The following is a 19,312-nucleotide window of genomic DNA, read 5'->3' on the forward strand; positions in this document are numbered from 1 at the left end:
TGCTGCAATACGCGTTGCAGAAAGGACGCGATTTCGACGGGCGAATGTCATGCCTTGGTGGAGCGAGACCAGCGCCTGCGAGACAGCGGCCAGCGGGACGCACGCGTTTGCGGCTCAGGCTACGAATCCTCTGCCTCCCGTGTTGCTGAAGCGCAGTGTGTGGTAGTGCATGCACGAGCGCAGGCGTCAATCACCCATTGCTAGAAAGCGCACCCTTGCAGTTTCTCTCCTTAATTGACGACGATTTGAAGAAGTGCATACCAGGTACCACTGTTGATTATGAGATTGCTGATATCATCCTTACGCGGTATTCACGATTCGCTGTGTCCAAATATATGTTCACAACGTCAGCTACTACAACGGTTTAATCGTGATCATGAGCATTAGTCGTCGCGATAGAGACATGCCGTCAACATGCGTGCATCCACGTCAAACGGTGCTATAGTGGCCAAACACGAATAGACATTGTACAAGCTCTCATATATCACAACACAGTAAGCGCCACTTCTGTGCAGACACGTTTCACTTTCGTGTTATACCGATTCCTATGACAGAGGGATCAGCCATGTTTTTTTCTTACTTCACGCGATGGCGGACAATTATGGCGCCAAAATAGTCTGTTGTGATCTCATAACGGCTTTCGCTGTAACGAACTTTAGCGCCGACAATGTCCTTTCCACGCTGGCTTGCGTGACAGGCGCGCAAAAGTCAACTTGCGTTAATACAAACATCTCTGGTTGCCACTGTTTTCCTTTTTCGCTACAATTTCTACACATCATTGCTTTGGAATTCCTGCCTGAGGTACACGCTAATACTGTACCCTGAGATATGCATAGTTTCTCACGTTGCATGACCTCAGGTTTTTCGTATGGCCAAGTTTTCTCGTGAACCGAAAAACGATTTTAAAAACGTCGGTCTCACTCCAGAACGAAATAATAGATAAAGTTTCGGTTGCGTTTTCGTTCCGGTCAAAAATATTGTTCTTTTTTTTTTCGTTTTTCGTTTTTGGTTTTCGTTCCGTTCCGACGCCCTGGCTGCCGCATCAAAGAACCCTAGACAAGCGTGGCAGACGCGTGGCAAACTCGCTCGCACACATACACACCATAACACGAATAAGTACAGGGGACTCCTAAATTCCAAGGCATCCGCGTTCTGGCACGCACCGGCACCTGCCTTGTGTCCCAGAACAGTGGCGTCCTCACCAAAAACAGCCGCCGCAAATGTCGACTGAGCCGAGACGCTCTCGCCCATTGACGGCGACGCCACGCAGCAGGCTATATATATATATATATATATATATATATATATATATATATATATATATATATATATATATATATATATATATATATATATATATTGTACGACCGTGACAGATGCAACTATGATTGCCGATCTGTTTGCATCGCAGTTGGAGCAAAGTAGTTCTGACCAAGAGAAAGGCACGTTAGAATAGCTTTATTTGGCAAATCAGTTCTACGGAATCGCGTAAGGTGGAGGAACGTCAGTGAAAGAGAAATTATGGGTGGCAAGTTTCTTTTTCATAGCGTTCTTCGTTGGCCACAGTTAGTCGTACAGGATAGCAAGGAAGTGAAGCCATATCCATCGCAACCACTGGTGTATATGCCGTAACACTCATGGCTACTGGTGTTGAAGAAGAACAGCTGCTTTCGTGACGTCGAAGTTGGCTGTGGACATCCTTCCTTTGGCGGAGTGCAAGTGAAGCCAGAAAAGTGCTCATTCACTGCTTGCTTACGTGCCGCAACTGAGAAGTCGGTCAATGAGAATGAGGAACGAAGTGATTATGAGACAGCTCGATCTATAAAGTTGAGCTGTTTTATGCGTAAGCAATACAAGTATAGCAGCATTATTAAAACATTGTAGTAGGGCACTGATTACCACATATACATGAAGATATGTTGGTATTGCAGTCAGCCAAGTAGTTGTATTTTTGCTCGGACATGCCTATATACAATTAACCTAAGCAAACTTAAAAGGCTGTAGGCTTATTTTACCCGCTTTATTTCAAGAATACTACGCATAACCTTCTATTTAATCTTACTTCTTTCAGGTCTGTGCATCAGAATGCGGAGGGAGTAGAGCAGGTTACTTATCGAGAAAAGTGAACAATGGGAAGTAGCCCATTCTCTCTCCCTCTCTCTCTCTACACACACACACACACACACACACACACACACACACACACACACACACACACACACACACACACACACACACACACACACACACACACACACACACACACACACACACACACACACACACACACACACACACACACACACACACACACACACACACACACACACACACACACACACACACACACACACACACACACAGATATATATAGGTGTCAAAATTTTGCGGAAGATTACTCGAACGTGTACGTTAGTCTACAAGCGAGGTCACATTTATTGATGACAGTGTGCGACTTTCATTAAATTGCATCGAAGCTCGCTTGTCTCCAGATTAGTTTGACGATCACCAGGTATTGCCATCGGATATCGAAATTAATGCTGAAATATTAGCCACGACTAAGCTGAGAAATTTGTTCGACAGCCTTTTTTTTTTTTTAATCATAACTACTACAGGCCCTTCATCGCTGAACGACGCTTCATGTCCCAGGCGTCCTATGAGTGGTGTATCCTCTTATTTTTTGCATTCGATACTTCACAAAAGGAATCTTTATCTGAGACAATGATGGCGTAAAAAGAGAAGACCAGCGGGATATTGACAAAAGAATGCAGCTTACAATGGACGCTTTTGTATGAATAAAAAAAGATATATCGATACATGGACCACGGTTATATGCTTTGCTTGCTCTTCAAATGCCTCGAGTAATTTGTCCACGTTTTCACATCATACTTTATCAGAATATTTCTTAGGAAAGGTTGAAAATAGGGACACAGGACTATAAATACACTAAATACCAACTCAAGCCCGCACTGAAAGAAATTAAATAGAATTTCGAGAGCTTGGAAGCATTGATACCGTATCGTACATACAATAATCAATCAATCAATCAATCAATCAATCAATCAATCAATCAATCAATCAATCAAAGAACTTTATTTTCACCAAAAACAAGAACATTTACGGTGAAAAAAGGTGGCCGGGAAAAAAGCTGTCCAATGACAGCTTGACAAAGCCCCAGCCACCCATCGGCGGTGAAACGACAGGGTACAGCACTTGATAAAAGCGAAAAAAAAATGCTTATTAATAGTTGCTCACAATTACACATTGATACCGTAGTGCATTCACTACGGGCGCAAGTACACAAGTTTTACAAGGTTTTACAAGAAGAAAAAAAAAGTGGAAAAAAAAAGTGGGAAAAAAATGCAAGGAAATATACTAAGCACTTCAAGTACGTTAAAATGTACAATGCGCAATTATGTACAGATATGCGTGCGCATAATATACACATAGATATATATATATATATATATATATATATATATATATATATATATATATATATATATATATATATATATATATATATATATATATATATATATACATACAGCATATGAATAACGAAGGAAAACACAACTTGCGAAATACGTGTATACTCCAATATTGGAAAAGGCAAGTTTGAATTGTTACGTGAACAGACCTCTAATTTCTTTTTTTGTGTAAAATAAAACATCTGTTCCTTGCGCTTCGAAGTAGTTTAATGTTCTTGGGACGATGTCTTGGATGCGTTGCGTTCCATAGTGTGTGCGTGAGAACGGAACGTGCCAAGGCGGTTGATATCGAACATGATAGGAAATTACGTTTTGTTTAAGGTTCGCGAGTTTAAGAAATGTGTCCGATTTCCCGAGTGCTGCCTTTTTGTAGCAGCATAGCAATTTGTAAGTATATAGATCTGATATTTTCGCTATTTGGTGCTGTTTGAAAAGAGGAGCGGTATGTTCTAGAAAGGGAGCATTTGAAATAAGTCGAACCATTTTCTTTTGTAACACGCTCAGTTTTGACATATTAAGAGCTGTAGTTTTACCCCATACCAGGAAGCAGTAACATAGGTGGGAATTAAAAAGCGCGTCGTAAAGTAATCTCTTTATTGTAGCTGGCAGTATGTGTCGATTACGGCTAATTAGTCCCACACACTTAGCCAATTTCAACGTAACCGCGTTTACCTGGTCATTCCATGACATGTGCTCGTTGAAGATGATGCCAAGTATTTTAACGCATTTTTCAATGCGAACAGTGAACGGACCTAGGACAAGCTCCTTAGGTACTACAGCCAGCGCTCCGCGAGCACGATATATAACACACTTAGTTTTGGCTTCATTCAATACAAGGCTGTTTGCCTTGCACCAGTCATTCAGCTTCGAGCAGAACGCACTTGCTTCAGCTTGAATGCTACATAATTCATGGCCTTTGAAAAGACGGTGCAATCGTCGGCGTAAATGATGAAGTGACACGTGGTGTTTAATTTTATTATATCATTAATGTAAAAGAGGAAAAGTATTGGCCCTAAAATGCTGCCTTGTGGTACTCCACAAGAGATACGCCACAGACGTGACCTGTGAGTGCCTATTTCGGTAAATTGAAGTCTTTCATCTAGGTAGGAGCGAAGAAGTTGTGATGCAACTCCCCGAAAACCATAGCATTCCATTTTCTGTAAGAGAATAGCATGATTGACACGATCGAAGGCTTTGCTAAAATCGAGATATAGTCCTACTGTCAATGTCTTGTTTTCTATGTTTTCTATGAGCTCTTTTTGAAGCAAGAGTGCATCCTCCGAGGAACGATTTTTTCTAAATCCGAATTGATAGGTAGTTAAGCGAGTAAATCTTCTACTAAAGCTCTCGATGCGGGTATTAATAACTTTCTCAAGGCCTTTCGAAAAAACTGGCAATATTGAGACTGGACGGTAGTTGGAGAAGCTATTTTTGTCGCCTCCTTTATGAATTACTGTGACTCTAGCAACTCGCATGCTACTTGGAAAAACGCCACATGAGATTGCTTTGTTAAATATGTGTGCGATGACAGGGGCAATCAAATCTAGTACGTACTTAACGGGTTTGATTACTAATCCGTCAGCATCAGGGCTGTAGAAAGGCTTCTTCTTGGAGTAGTTGGTTGATACGTGTTGAAGCAAATGTACAGCAAAAAAATTAAACAAGGACACGCACAGACAAGACAGGACAAGGCACCACGGATATCATAGCACTCGTGATTGGTTGTTCTTTTTTCTTGGTCCGTGTTTCTTGGCGCTACGATGGCGTGAAATGTTCCACATGTACACTTCGCAATGTCTATGAGACTGCGTAAATTACGGCAACGTGGAGCAACCGGACGGCGTGTTGTCTAGTTGGTTAAATTTCATAATAAGTAAAGTCCTTTCTATTTGTACAACTCTCGTCTGTGTGCCTCCGCGCTTCACGGTCGTTTGAAATGGAAAGCTTGAAGAAAGCTTAAGATTTCTGTATGTTAACATCACTGTGATTTAACTGAAATACTGTTTACCATACACAAGGCAGATTACCAGAATATATATCGGCCGTATGAACTTAAGTTCCCTCTCTGTTAGTGCCGAAGAATGTGGAACTACTGCTGTTTCTGTATGCCTTTATAAAGTTTATAAAATTCTGAACCTGACTCTCACGCAAAATGTATCATTTATGCATATGACACGGGCATATGTTTTTTGTTAGCAGACAGTCGCGAACGGGAACTACAAGCCGTAAAAGGATAAAGACTGTGCAGATTCCCTTCCCTGCTCCTAAATATAGCTACAACGAAAACACACATTAAAGTAGCTGTGACTCTGCTAATATGAACGTTCCCTACCTGTAAATAAGAGTCCGAGTATCATAACTGCAATCATTGTTGCCTGCTGTTGTTATGATGACCTGAAATTGGCAATGGTATCAAAGAAAAAGTCTGAAGAGCAGCAGATTTGTTAATAATACACATTTCAGAATAATTGTTTCTTGAGTTACAGGGACATACTTACCTCAGTTTACAGAAATATGTCCCAAAGCTCAACAAAAGGCTATAGCTACACAAGATGGTGTTCAGGCTGCCGTTGCACTTGTAGTGAGGATAAAATTGAATCGATTTCTATTGCTCTTAATCGTTGTTTTTTTCAGTCAGACCACTTTATAGGAATCGTGTGGCTCTCAATAGCAAGCACAAACATGAAATACCAAACTAATAATGTCAAGTGTAGAGTGGTATAATAAAGAACCAATTTCAGTAATTTCGCTGCCGTTGCTTGATTATTAGAAAAAAAGGAGTGATACATTTTCTCTTCCAATTTTGGGGAATGCGTACGTGATGAAGTGTGGTGTAATAAATATGAAATAATTTTTCATGTCTTCGCTTTTGTGCCTTAGTTCAAACTAACAAAAATCACTGAAACGCGGCTCTCAGTTCCTAAAAAACGACATGATTCGTCTTTTTGAAATTGCGAGTAAGGGCACACAGACGCCGCCAAAGGCTATGACTTCACTGTGAGAGCAAGTGTAGGAACTTCACGGTTGTGGTCTCGCCAATTTTTCGATTCCACTCTCTCATCTGGCTTACCAGAATAACGCGAAAAACAATCTTTCTAATTGACAATCAGATGTAGGCTCGCCGGAGAGTAAACATTTGAAGTAGCGAACAGTGGTCAATGAAAGGATTTTTCTTGCTCATGGAGCCAACCTTCCGTAAACATAAGTTGACTTCAAGTATCCTTTTCATATACGGCTAGTCCCAGCATTCGACGTCCCGTGTTTGGCGTTGGTTGATAGAATTTTCAAGTATATATAGCGCCTCGTGACAAAAACGTCATTTTCGCAGAGTGCCTAGGGTGACGTTAAATATTGCCACGCGCCTATGCCAGCGCAGACATAATAATCGAGCACGGAAGGCAAGAGCACCGACAAGCGCTATTCCGTCCTGTTGCCTTCCGTCTTCGTTATTTGTGTGCACTCTACGTTTTGATAATGAATTCCTACCAACTTGCCCAGCTTTCAATACTATTACAGTGCATTAATGTAGCAAGGTGTTTGTTCCCAAGTTCTGCCTCTTGAAATAATTAGTTAATAAAGTAGATGAGCACTATACTGTTTAAGCTGTGTATTGTAGTCACAATGTAAAAGTACGCTTTGCATTAGGTGAACTGAAGGTATGAACGGAGTTAGTCGACTATTAAGGAAAGCCAGTGAGCAACAACACTGCAAATATCAAGAACGCCGTACTGAAAAAAACAAGAACTTTGTTTGTTAAGCAGAGTAGGCGGACATGAGCAACGCGCACTAAAAAAACTAACCATGGTAGGGAGCTATGATTCTTGTAATATTACGCTGCAAATATTAGTTGATCGTTGGTTGATTCGTTCTTTAATTTGAACGAAGGTTGCAGAAAAACAAACCGCTTTCGATAAGGTTCTTCGTTCTGTTTATTAGGTTTAACGACCCGAAGCGACTCAGGCCATGAGAAACGCCGTAGTGGAGGGCACCGGATAATTTCGACCACGCTGGGTTCCTTGACGAGCACTAAAATCGCACAGTACATTGCGACTACCACAGCCGGGATCGAATCCGCGATTTTCGCGTCAGCAGCCGAGCACCGCAAACCCTGAGCCAAGAACGGCGAGCCGAGCTGCTTGTTAAAGCTGCATGTTGACTCGTGAATAACCCAAAAAGACAGTGGCCGTCGAAGTGCCCACTGAGCTACCATGACGGCCAATGTATTCCTTCGTAGAAAAAAACAATTCGTGGCTGCCGAAGAAGCTCACTTGGATGTATGGTAAATGAACAAAGATCGTTGTGTTTAAATATTGCAGTTCGTTGTTGTTGTTTCCCTCCGAGCATGTCTCAGCCAATGCAGCGGACTGGCCGAGTAGGGGGTGAATTTTAGATGCGAAGCATCTTATGGTGGAGTTCCGGTGGTGGTGGAGGTGGTGGTGTGCGGCGTGACCACCCTTACTGCGCATGCTTAAACCCTCTCCACACACCTCCTCTTCCCCTCTCCGCTACCCCTCCCTCTCCCCTTCCCCTTTCCTGCACAACACAGCGATGAGCGCCAGCGCACGCGCGTCCCCTCCCCCTCTCTCTCCTCTCCTTCGTTCCCCCCCTCTTCGCGCCTGTCGACCGCGTTCCCCGCTCGCCCTGTGAGAATTAATGGCCAGACTAGAGGGAAGACACGACGCGCGTAGCGTTCCCCTTCGCGTCGGTAGCATGCCCAACGAACGCCAACGAAACGCAATCGTGCAAGTGCTCCAGCTTCGCATCGCCTCATGGTCCCCTTTAGCGGGAGATGGTGTAATTTTTTCAATATTTTCTTTAGTGTGTCATTCGTAGAATCTATAACTAATTAATGTATTGAATTGATGTACAAATTATTGGTAATGAAATATTTAACACAGGCGGAATTAAGCTAGATATTCTTTTAGACTGGCTGATGAATTCCTCAATGGTATAGAAAGCATCCCTGTGGCTGTATCCCAGAGTGGTGGCCCCAAATGATATAACCAGTTGTTTACAGTTGCTTAACGATGCCAACAGCAACACAGGTGTTAGCAACACCAAACGCAGTAAGCTGATATGTAGGGCTTATATTCTTCAATACTGGATAGCGCGAATACGAATAAGAAAATGAAGCAACACAGATGGATAGGACAGGCGCTACTCGATACTAAGCTTCATACAGAAAATTTTCTCTGTATTTATGCACAGCCGAGTGGCACACGCAGGCGCACTGCACGTATGTTACAGTCACAGTTGCAGTTGTTAGAGTTGTGTTACAGTTGTTATGCTTACATTTATCCATAATGACGGAGAACGCACGCGCTTTTTACGAATCCGTGTGCTATGTATAAGGGGTTCTTGGCAGTGCTTGAAGAATTCCATCATCAACGTGATCACTGAGCACCAGCAGCTGAACAGGACTTGCTATCGGATCCGTTCGTGATCGCGGCTACGAACTGTCTAAGTGTAGTGAAGTGCGAGGTATAGTAGAGGTGGTGGAAACCGCGGATGGCTTTTACGAAGAAATGATCTATGATGCCTTCTGTCATGTACGTGGCACCGAGGTCTTGTGATGTCCTGCCCACATCCAAGCCGTCTTTCTTGCCGTCTACGAACCAGTCGTTGTTGGGTTTTAATAAATCAATGCTGAAGCCATCGGTAATCATGAGGGACATGGCCCTCTCGGGAGAGTTATTGTAGAAAGCATTGACCTCGGTTTGTGCGTAATCCACGTGGTCGACGTTGTGGACCACGTGGATGAGTGGTGGTAGCCGAGTGTCTTCATGGGGGCTCTGTCTTCAGCTCCCTAACTTTCCTTGCATCAGCCGCTGTGGTGTAGTGGTTACGGTGCTCGGCTGATGACCCGAAGGTCGCGGGTTCGATTCCGGCCGCGGCGGTCGCATTTCGATGGAGGCGAAATGCTAGACGCCCGTGTACTGTGCCATGACAGTGCAGGTTAAGGAATAGCAGATGGTTAAAACTTCCGTAGCCCTTCAGTATGGCGTCTCTCCTAATCATGTGGTTTTGGGACGTAAGACCCCAACAATCACAATTATTATCATATTTGAAGTTTTAAGGCGCGAATTAGACACGGACGAAGAATAGGAACACACACACGGAGCGCCACTTCCAACAACGATTTATTTCCACTTCCAACAAGCCCAGTCTGCCATTCTTACATAATTATTATCACTTTCCTTCCATGTCAATGGGCATGTTCGCGGTTACTGCGTTGATTGAGACTCTGCTATCACCTGTGGCACATACCCGCATAACATGAACTCTGGTATGCGGGTATGTGCCACACGTGACTGAGGGAAAGGGCTTCATGACGTACGCGAAAGGTATTTTGCGTTATCCATGTCATCACCAGTGAATCGTGTTCGTCATACACTCATCCTATGCTATGAAAATTTTGGTATATTAGAACCTATGGAGACGACCGGGAGAGCACCCAGACGTAGGCGGCTGATAGATAGATAAAAACGCCCAAAGTGCCTGAGGTTCGCTAAGAAATGCTTCGCATTTAAAAGGCATAAATTTTATCAGCAAAATAGGCGATGTGCGAGCGCCACGGCAGGGACACTTAGCATGAAATCACCCATAAACTTTCCCCAGAAATCAAAACGTAAACATCTATATGCTGCCTAGCGTCGCTAGACAGCCAAGTATTAATCATCGGTGGCCCAATTATTGTTGTTCTCTTCTTCTTGGCGGGCAACTGCTCTCTAAACCTAACTGAAGCGGAAGTCCAAAAAACGTGACATCGTAAATTTTACCTGACTTAATATGCTAATATTTTATAGTTCAACTCTTCAACATACAGAGGGCTAGCCAAAGAGCCACCACTGATGTTATATTGACTATTACTACACGATATCCGGTTTTTCTTGAGAATGTTGCTACAGCTGCGGTCGCGTTGCTATTAGGCGATAAGTACACCATAACGATACCTGTAACGGTAGGCAAGCAGCCGTCCTTTGTTATTGAGCCTCCAACACGTAGATGCTATGCACTGCGTTCAGCTGACGAGGCATATTGCTTTTGCGCATCGGTTATCACGTACATTCGAAACAATGTTCGATTCAATAGGGGTGGCAGGCTTGACGTAGGTCGCAGCACGTGTGTTTCTACTTTTATGCTCGTGTCTTTTTGCATAGATGCTCAACTTCGACACTGTCTTAGTAATGGTACGCATTCATAATTACATAAGTACGGTTACGCATTCAGCATTGATAACTTTAAAAAAATAATTATAACCATCTGTTGAAGCCGAAAAATATTTGAAGCGGAGTCTAAGTCCACACCGTTTCATGGAATAATTTCCCATGTGAGGCCATATTTAGTGACACATCCCACTATAAAGACATTTTGTTTACTGCAAGTGCCCCTACGTAGATATGTAGGAACAAAGGACTTCTTTTGCAAGGCCATCCATCTCAGCGAATGTGATGAGATTCTTTGCTATTAAAAGGACAGGTTAGAGCATGTGTTGGCAACGTGCAGTCCGTGAGGCAGTGTTATGTGGCTCCCAGCACGACGCCAAAACCAGATACCCCCCTCCCCCCGGTCCCTTTAAAAAGAGGCAGGAGCTAGGGGAAAGTGGAAGCTTGCGACGAAAAATTCGTAAACAGGGGTGTGCCCTGGAGCCGACGTTTCGACAAACTGCCTCGCCTTCTTTCAGGCTGCAACCTAGTGACATGCATGCTGAAAAGAAGCATAATTTCTATTGTACTACCTTCGCCCCCTTTGCAGTGCGGCCCCCGCTGTGTCAGCTTCAGGCAGCTTGGCACTCCGCCTCAAAAGGTTGCGACCCCTGAGTTAGAGCACAGACGCCTTAAAAACAAATATATATCTAGAATATCATTCTCTTCAGAAGAGTGGTAAGTTGGGCTAGTTGGTAATGATCCATACTTAATGTAACTGCGCAAAAAAACGGACGGAAACACGAAGGGCGAGGAAAGGACAAACAAGCGCAGACTATCAACTGAAGTTTTATTGCACGAACGAGGCAATATAAAGGGCAGAAAAAAGCGAGAGGGGGCAAGAAAAGAAGGAGACAAAAGGCACGAGGGACCAAGTCAACAAAAACATTGGCCACATCAGGCAAGGCACGCCCGTCATACAAAACCAAGATAACTTAACTCTTTATCGTGTATGGCGACAGATGGAACACTGACGCAGGACTCAGAATTCTTTTGAATATGCGCAGCCTCAATTAGTTCCCGCGCTCTTTGGTTCTTATGCCGGAACAACACAGAGGTATCACCAAAGAGCGGAGTGCAGCCGCATTTTTTACAGTGGGCTGCTAGATGTAGACCGGAGTGACCTTTCAGAGGTCGCTGCCTTAATGTTAGACTTCGAGAACATTTTAATTCTCTGAAAGGTCACTCCGGTCTACATCTAGCAGCCCACTGTAAAAAATGCGGCTGCACTCCGCTCTTTGGTGATACCTCTGTGTTGTTCCGGCATAAGAACCAAAGAGCGCGGGAACTAATTGAGGCTGCGCATATTCAAAAGAATTCTGAGTCCTGCGTCAGTGTTCCATCTGTCGCCATACACGATAAAGAGTTAAGTTATCTTGGTTTTGTATGACGGGCGTGCCTTGCCTGATGTGGCCAATGTTTTTGTTGACTTGGTCCCTCGTGCCTTTTGTCTCCTTCTTTTCTTGCCCCCTCTCGCTTTTTTCTGCCCTTTATATTGCCTCGTTCGTGCAATAAAACTTCAGTTGATAGTCTGCGCTTGTTTGTCCTTTCCTCGCCCTTCGTGTTTCCGTCCGTTTTTTTGCGCAGTTACATTAAGTATGTATCATTCTCTTTGTGATCTTGCAAATTCAAACTTCTGGCATTTTACGTGCCAAGACCACAATACAACTTCGAGGCACGGCGTAGTGGACTAGAGTTTTGACCACCTTGAGCTCTCTAACGCGCACCTAAGTTTAGGTACAAGAGTGTGGTCGCATTTTGGTCGCATTTGGTCGCATTTTGACCGTGGCCGGGAACCCAACATGCGTCCTAGAGCCTAGCAGCGCGTGTAAACTCGCAAATGGAATAGGTGAAAGAAACTTAAGTACGAAGTTTTCAACTATCCAATTTGCCAATATGTATAAAAACATGAAGTGGACAAAAACTCGTATTGTGCGCATACGCCTCCCTACTATATAGTCCAATGATTTGTTAGTAAAACCATGACCTCCAGGATTACGCGCCGCCGCGCATTCTTGGACGCCATGGTGAAACTGTCGGACTACATTTGCAATCATTGGACACGTTATACGTGAGCTGTAAACTTCGAATTCAAAGCTGTATACTTCCCAAGCTCTAACAAAGATGATCGTGCAGTACTGGACGGCTTAGTTTCGACGCCTTGTAATGCGTTTGGAAATATGGCACTTCACAATTTCTGACACTTATCAATACTTTAAAATTTTGGTAATTTTTCACAAAGCGTCGGCTCTGTAAATAATATCTAATGATGTAGTTAATAAACGTTGATGACTCAAACAGCCCCAATGCGCGAACTTATACCAGGCCGTGTAGGCTACAAAGCCTTCTAATGCATTCTGGCAGAAGCAAGGCCTTAAGAAATTACCGAAAGTACGTGGCGGTACTCAAGAATTGGATGAAGTACATAGAGCACTGGTGCCATCTGTTGTATTCGTTTCATTCCCGTCTCTAGAACCAATCAATTTCGTTCAGCATATGTGAGTAAAAGGGCAAATTTAAGATTTTAAATGAGAAGCTTTTCTTCGTGAACCAAGGGCACATTGAGCGTTTCTATCTACGTATCTATCTTTCTAGCCGACTACGTCTGGGCGCTCTCGTGATCACCTCCTACTTTGGTGTTTAGCAAGATTGGCATGGTAGGGTAAGAAAGTTTGACGAAAATGACTGCCTGGTCATGACATGAATAAGTGACAATCCTGTCGCTACTTCGTCAAACCCTTTCCTCCTTATACGTGTGGCATATACCCGTATACCACGGGCCACGGTATAACCAGTTATGCATCACAGGTGATTGACAGCTTACGCCTACCCAGGAACGGCGAGAACGTACATTGGTAAGTCAAATGCGAGGGCGTTAAGAAAAACCGACATGGACACCATTCACCCAACGAATGCAGATAATAAAGATTAGTATCCCAGCAGGAATCGAACCTAGGCATTCAGCGTGGCAGTCAGGTAATGGGCACAGAGCCACGCCAGATCTTGAAACTGCTTCGGAAAAAGACCCTGTGCAGGCCTAATGTTGGTACAACGTCAATTGTGGGTTCAGTGATGGTTATCTAATTTTATAACAAACCAATGAACATCACATATGTACTTCAATGATACAGGCATCATCTCGGGTTATCATCTGCTGTGGTTCCAGTATTGGCTCCCCTTTTATAGCAGTCTAATTGCATTTGCATTCCTATGATTAAGCACGCTATATTCAAGCGTTTTCGGACCCCGGAGAAATATGCTAACGAAAGTTACGCATGATATTCACACCATCAAGTGCACTTCGTTTCGATAATACTGACCTATGTGCTCCAGCGTGAGTGCTGGCGTTACGTCAGACTATAAGTTACCCTTGAAACGCCAGTATAGTAGACGTGCCTGGTAAGCCCGCGATGTGCACGCAACTACTACACTTACAAAAACACGTCGATCCACTTCGTAACGCTTGGCTAAGCGCAAAAAAAAAATGCTGCATAGCAACTACTCGCTGACGGCTTCGCATGAAACCGCTTTCCACGTGGGATCTGCGAGTTTTCGTTTACCAATTATTACTGATTACTCCTTTCCATCTTCGTTCTTTCAGGCGTCACAAAAATGCTTGCATTCTGAATGCCTCTAAGCGATAATGACTCGACACCGAAACCCGATGCACGAATTGTCGATTTCAAACAGTATTCATCCTATAGATACGCCGAAATATTTCGACATTGTACAAGCCCATAACAGGAATGTTGCCCCGCCACGGTGGTCTAGTGGTTACGGCGCTCGACTGCTGACCCGAAGGTCGCGGGATCGAATCCCGGCTGCGGCGGCTGCATTTTCGATGGAGGCGAAAATGTTTGAGGCCCGTGTACTTAGATTTAGGTGCACGTTAAAGAACCCCAGGTGGTCGAAATTTCCGGAGCCCTCCACTACGGCGTCTCTCATAATCATATCGTGGTTTTGGGACGTTAAACCCCAGATATTATTATTATATCATAACAGGAATGTTTATGGGTTTCCTTTACAAATGTACTACTGCCACATCTAGTTCAAGTTTGCCCATTATCAGCTTCATGTCTGAAACGTGCGGCAAAATTTCAGCGTGGTCTAATCATAAGTGCTTAAAGCGCTTCGCATAAGTCTCACGAGAAGTCAGTCTATCTCTTCATGGTAACACAAGTCTGCCGCCTGCATGCATGTTTCGCAGCACAGTGTTTGTTATCGATACCAACACCTTCAGAGACATCATTCGAAGCCACATGAATGAAATACCATATCAACAGCGTACTGCCTAGAAATACAGGCATTTTATTTGCCAGCGTAACAAATAAAAACTGTTACGAATCTTGTGCTTTAATATATCATCGACTGGGAAAGTGTAAACCACCACCCCTATGTACGTGTGCCGTTTCTTGTATTCAAATTTGGTTCTCATGTGAACTTAGCTGTCGATGGGCACGGTGCGAGTAAGGGTTTAGCCAAATGCCTAAATATGGCGACAATTGGCCCAACAAGAGAAGTGAGTGCTCCAACCGTAGCCCTCGCAGCCACTGGTTTCAACGACGAAGCAGTTATTAATCTTGTAGTCGTAGAAGTAGAGCGTCACGTTCTTCACTGATGTGGGTGGTGGGCACCCTTCAGGAGGCTCTCCGCAGGTAATTGCCTTACAGGGCTTCTCCGCCAGCAGCAGAAATCCTATGCGAACGAGAAAAGACAGAAACGTCACAGTGCGAATGGCTATAACACAGTCCCGAACACGTCACCGAAAAAAAAAGCAGCCTTACAGTTAGGTACACTTGGAGTAGGATAGCAGCCGCAGCGGTTACGGCTGCACGTATTCTTCAATAAAGTGACTTGTTATAGTAACTATGTGTAACGTCATTGTTTTTAGGGGCGAAGCTCCTTAAGGCGGCACCCGTTCGTCCCTCGTAGTCGTAGTCGTAGTAGTCGTAGTGCGTAAGCAGTCTTACGCTTTGACCTCCAAGGTGGTGCCGGGTGGGAGATTTTTCCTGTGCGTTGTTGAACAATAAAAAATTCGCAGCGTGCGCGTTAACTAAAAGCCGAATTCTTCTGTCTCTCATTCCCCATTAGCAGCCATTGGCATGTTCCAGTAGGAAACGTTAGTAGAAGTAGAAGTGTAAGTGTTAGCTAAAAGCCGACTTCTTCTGTCTCTCATTCCCATTAGCAGCCATTGTTTACCTCCAAGGTAGTGCCTGGTGAGATTTCTCCTGTGCGTGATTAAACAATAAAAAGTTTGTTCAAAACGCCGTTAATTGATGAAATAAACCAACGAAAGACGCCAGATGTTTTCTAAAAGCTAAACGAAAGAACGCCAGATGTTTCTAAAGCAAAACGAAAGACGCCAGCTGCTTAACGAAAGACGCCAGATGTTTTCTAAAGCAATGGTTTTCTAAACAATGAAAATTCACAGCGTACATGTAAAAGTAAAGTGAGCTGCATGTCGTCATAACTCATCGAACCTTTAGTATAAACGCGCCCGATCTCACGTCGGTGATGATGTACTGGGCAGAATTCACGGAAGATTCACGGTTTACCGATGAACCTCCGCAGCTTCGCCCACTCATCATCATTCACTCCGTGGATATGCTGTGATTTTTTTTCGTTACTGTGAGAGCACGAGATAAAGTTTCGCAGGCACAAACAATAGTCACACTGCTACTAAACAGCTAGTAAGAGTTTAGTAATTGTCTTTGCATAATGGTAAAAGCTCATGTTAAATTTTTTTTGCATTTACACAATTCTAGACTTTTAGAGTGATATTACATGGTTATATGACCAGCTGGGCAAGTGTGTGTGCGAACAAGTTCTCGAATTTCAAGCTATTTATCGTAGCAGTCTTTATGACGCACTGTTAACAGAAATGGCACAAATTAATTATTCATTGTCATCACGGCAGCTTTACCGTTTCCTTAAAGAATAGGTTCGTATGTCCATATCTATCAGTTGAAATCTTGATTTTACCGACGCATGTGCACGTAACGAAAGCTTCGTGTTTCTTCTGCATAGGTCATGAGGCATATCGCGTAGAGTTTCAAAGGAAAATTCCAACATTCAATTGCTAACGTGTAGACAATACCCTATATCGGTTATCAGGTTCGCAATGCGTCATCGAACATACGTTTGCTTTGATCTATGACTGACTAGCTCTTTTAGAACACCTCATACGCTAAATGCTCATAGAAAAGTATAATTCTATTAAAATAGTTTTATTCATTCTTCATTACAACGAAATGGTCAATATAAGTCTAATTTTCTCTTAATTAACTGTAGCTAGAGCAGGTTACTATGGACAAACAGGAAGGGGTTCCTGCTAAACGCTGCATATGTTTCAGCCAGCACCATGACTAGATACGCCAGAACAGGCAAAACAAAAAGAAGTCTGAACCAGAAAGGAGCTGCTGTTGTGCTTAATCTGAAGTCAACTTGAGTGAATCAACGCGTTGCTTTGTGCAAATTAACCTCGATAGCGTACGGAAAGCACATTACGCAGACCAACGATAACTGCTGCTCAATGCCTCGTTCTTGCACTGTGCACGAATAAACAGCCCTGCTTCCGTCTTCATACATGAAGCGGCAAGCAAAGATAATTCCACCCTCCAAAACCGAGTCCCCATTGTCCAAATGAACCGCTACCGACTCTCAAAGGCTCGGGGCACTTATCCTGGGAACGGATCGCGAAGCCCGTATTCGTTAGAGACAACCATGCAAAGCCTACATATAACGAGACCGAGGAAAGCAGATGGGATATGATTTGTATATTTAATTGCAGTGTATATAGCAATTATGAAGTGTATAGAAATTGAAATAAAGTGAACGAAAAAACAACTATTCGGCGCCGGTGGCGACCGCACTCGCTACCTTCGAATTGTACGTGCTACCTTTGCATTTACAGAGCGAGACTTGCCTGTTGTAACCATGTAACAGCCTTTTACATAAAGAAGTTCGCCATCACGCACCCATCAGCGCGATACCAAGTGCTGTTGTAGCCGTCTTCATGGCTTTCTGGTACGCTTGAAACAGTCCAAGCCTGTTGAAAGGAAATGCGAAAGAAGAATGAAAGAAAGATGACATAGCAAAACTATACGTTTTAGTTTCCATCACGCAATTGTAGAGAAAGACAGGTTAATTTTAACCACTCATCAACCACATCGAGACACTCATCGAAACATTTGTCTTCGTTAAGAGCACAGTGTACCGGTGGCTGTTACATCGACGGTTATGTGTGCTAATATTTATTCCGTTGCACAAACTCAAATTAGATTGTGTTCTATGAACTTGGTGGCGTTGTTGGTTCATGAGGCTCAATGGTAGCTCGGCCACTTGCTTCATAATATTTTAGTTACCCAAATATTTGCTTCTGTTGGTGTGCTCTCAAGTACGCGAGCGCGATTACGCGCCTATGTTGGTGTACAAGGTGTAAAACAGACGTAGTTGAAAACACTGTGCTTGCCTCTATCAACTTCCTCGACGACTGCAGAGATAGGCACAAATTATATTCCAAAGGACTTTTGCTTCATTGATCAACACAAGCTCACAATATGGCAAATATGACAACAGTATCAGAAGGAAACGCCAGCTTAAAAGTCGTTTTGAACCAAGAAAGACAGCCACCCTACACGACATATAGAGTACGTACCTTTCAGCAGAGTGAGACCCGTCTAATTGTGATTGCTTTGACGGTTGCCAAAGGTTACCGTCTATCATCTGTTCAGCTTATCATTATGTGGCTCCAGTTCTTGTCGTCTATCGTGTGATAGCTTGTTTCGTTTAATTCTTCGTGTCATTTTATCTGTGCCAACGACCAGTCTATCTCAAGCATTCTATATGCTGCTTATCTCTGCAGTAGGCAATTAAGGAATTGTGGGTGAAGCGCCTACGTTCATAACTGGATGAAGTGCGGCTGAGAATACTTTATCCTCGGTTAATGTTTACGATCTTTGTTTGCCCGTGCCATGCTTGCACTTAGTAATTTCTGATGATCCACATATGCAGCAACGCCGATGACATAAAGGACGACTCAGAGCACCTGCTTGATCATGTGCCAACTCCCTCCTAGTTCGGTTTAGGATGGCGCAGGTCACGTCCAGATTGATAAAACTGTCACCGTATAATTGATTGTGCAGACTACTGACTAAGAAATATCAGAGTTACGGGTATGACATTCAGAGGCGTCAATCACGTGGTGGTGGTAGAGGGCGGGGGAGAGGCGTATAGCGCACACGCCTGACTCCCTCTCCCTTTTCCCTAGTAACTGACGCCTCTGGTCCACAAAGAAATGCTAAGCCTCCCCTCTCCAGCCGAAAACATTAATCATCTCAATAACCACAGAGTATTGCTGAAAAGAACCTTGAGTACACAGACATCAGATTTTGATCCCAATGATGATACATTCAAGGCCTTCCTCAATGCGATGCTCTCTCCGTGCCGCTCCACTTCTTGTGTCACTGGCGCGTCGTTTAACACAACCTAAAGAAATAAACAGGCAATCAATCAAAGGAAAGTACAGGGGACATTACTTGCAGTTTTTAAGTGTAGCGCAGTAATTAAGACGCATATCGTAAGGAATTAAAGAGGGCGAACAAGCGCGAAGAAGGC

The 19,312-nt window shown here is 43.6% G+C and overlaps 1 long non-coding RNA gene across 1 annotated transcript; it reads right to left on the minus strand.

Annotated features, from left to right (window-relative positions):
* Positions 1–1,447: 1,447 nt before the first annotated feature.
* On the minus strand, positions 1,448–10,537 carry LOC119400353 (uncharacterized). The gene is made up of 3 exons (XR_005185079.1): positions 10,445–10,537; positions 5,824–5,885; positions 1,448–1,765 (listed from the first exon to the last, which is right to left on the minus strand). It is a non-coding gene; the product is annotated as an uncharacterized LOC119400353 (long non-coding RNA).
* Positions 10,538–19,312: the final 8,775 nt, after the last annotated feature.

The sequence above is a fragment of the Rhipicephalus sanguineus genome, chromosome 7 (genome assembly GCF_013339695.2).
Source record: "Rhipicephalus sanguineus isolate Rsan-2018 chromosome 7, BIME_Rsan_1.4, whole genome shotgun sequence".
Classification (NCBI taxonomy): Eukaryota; Metazoa; Arthropoda; class Arachnida; order Ixodida; family Ixodidae; genus Rhipicephalus; species Rhipicephalus sanguineus.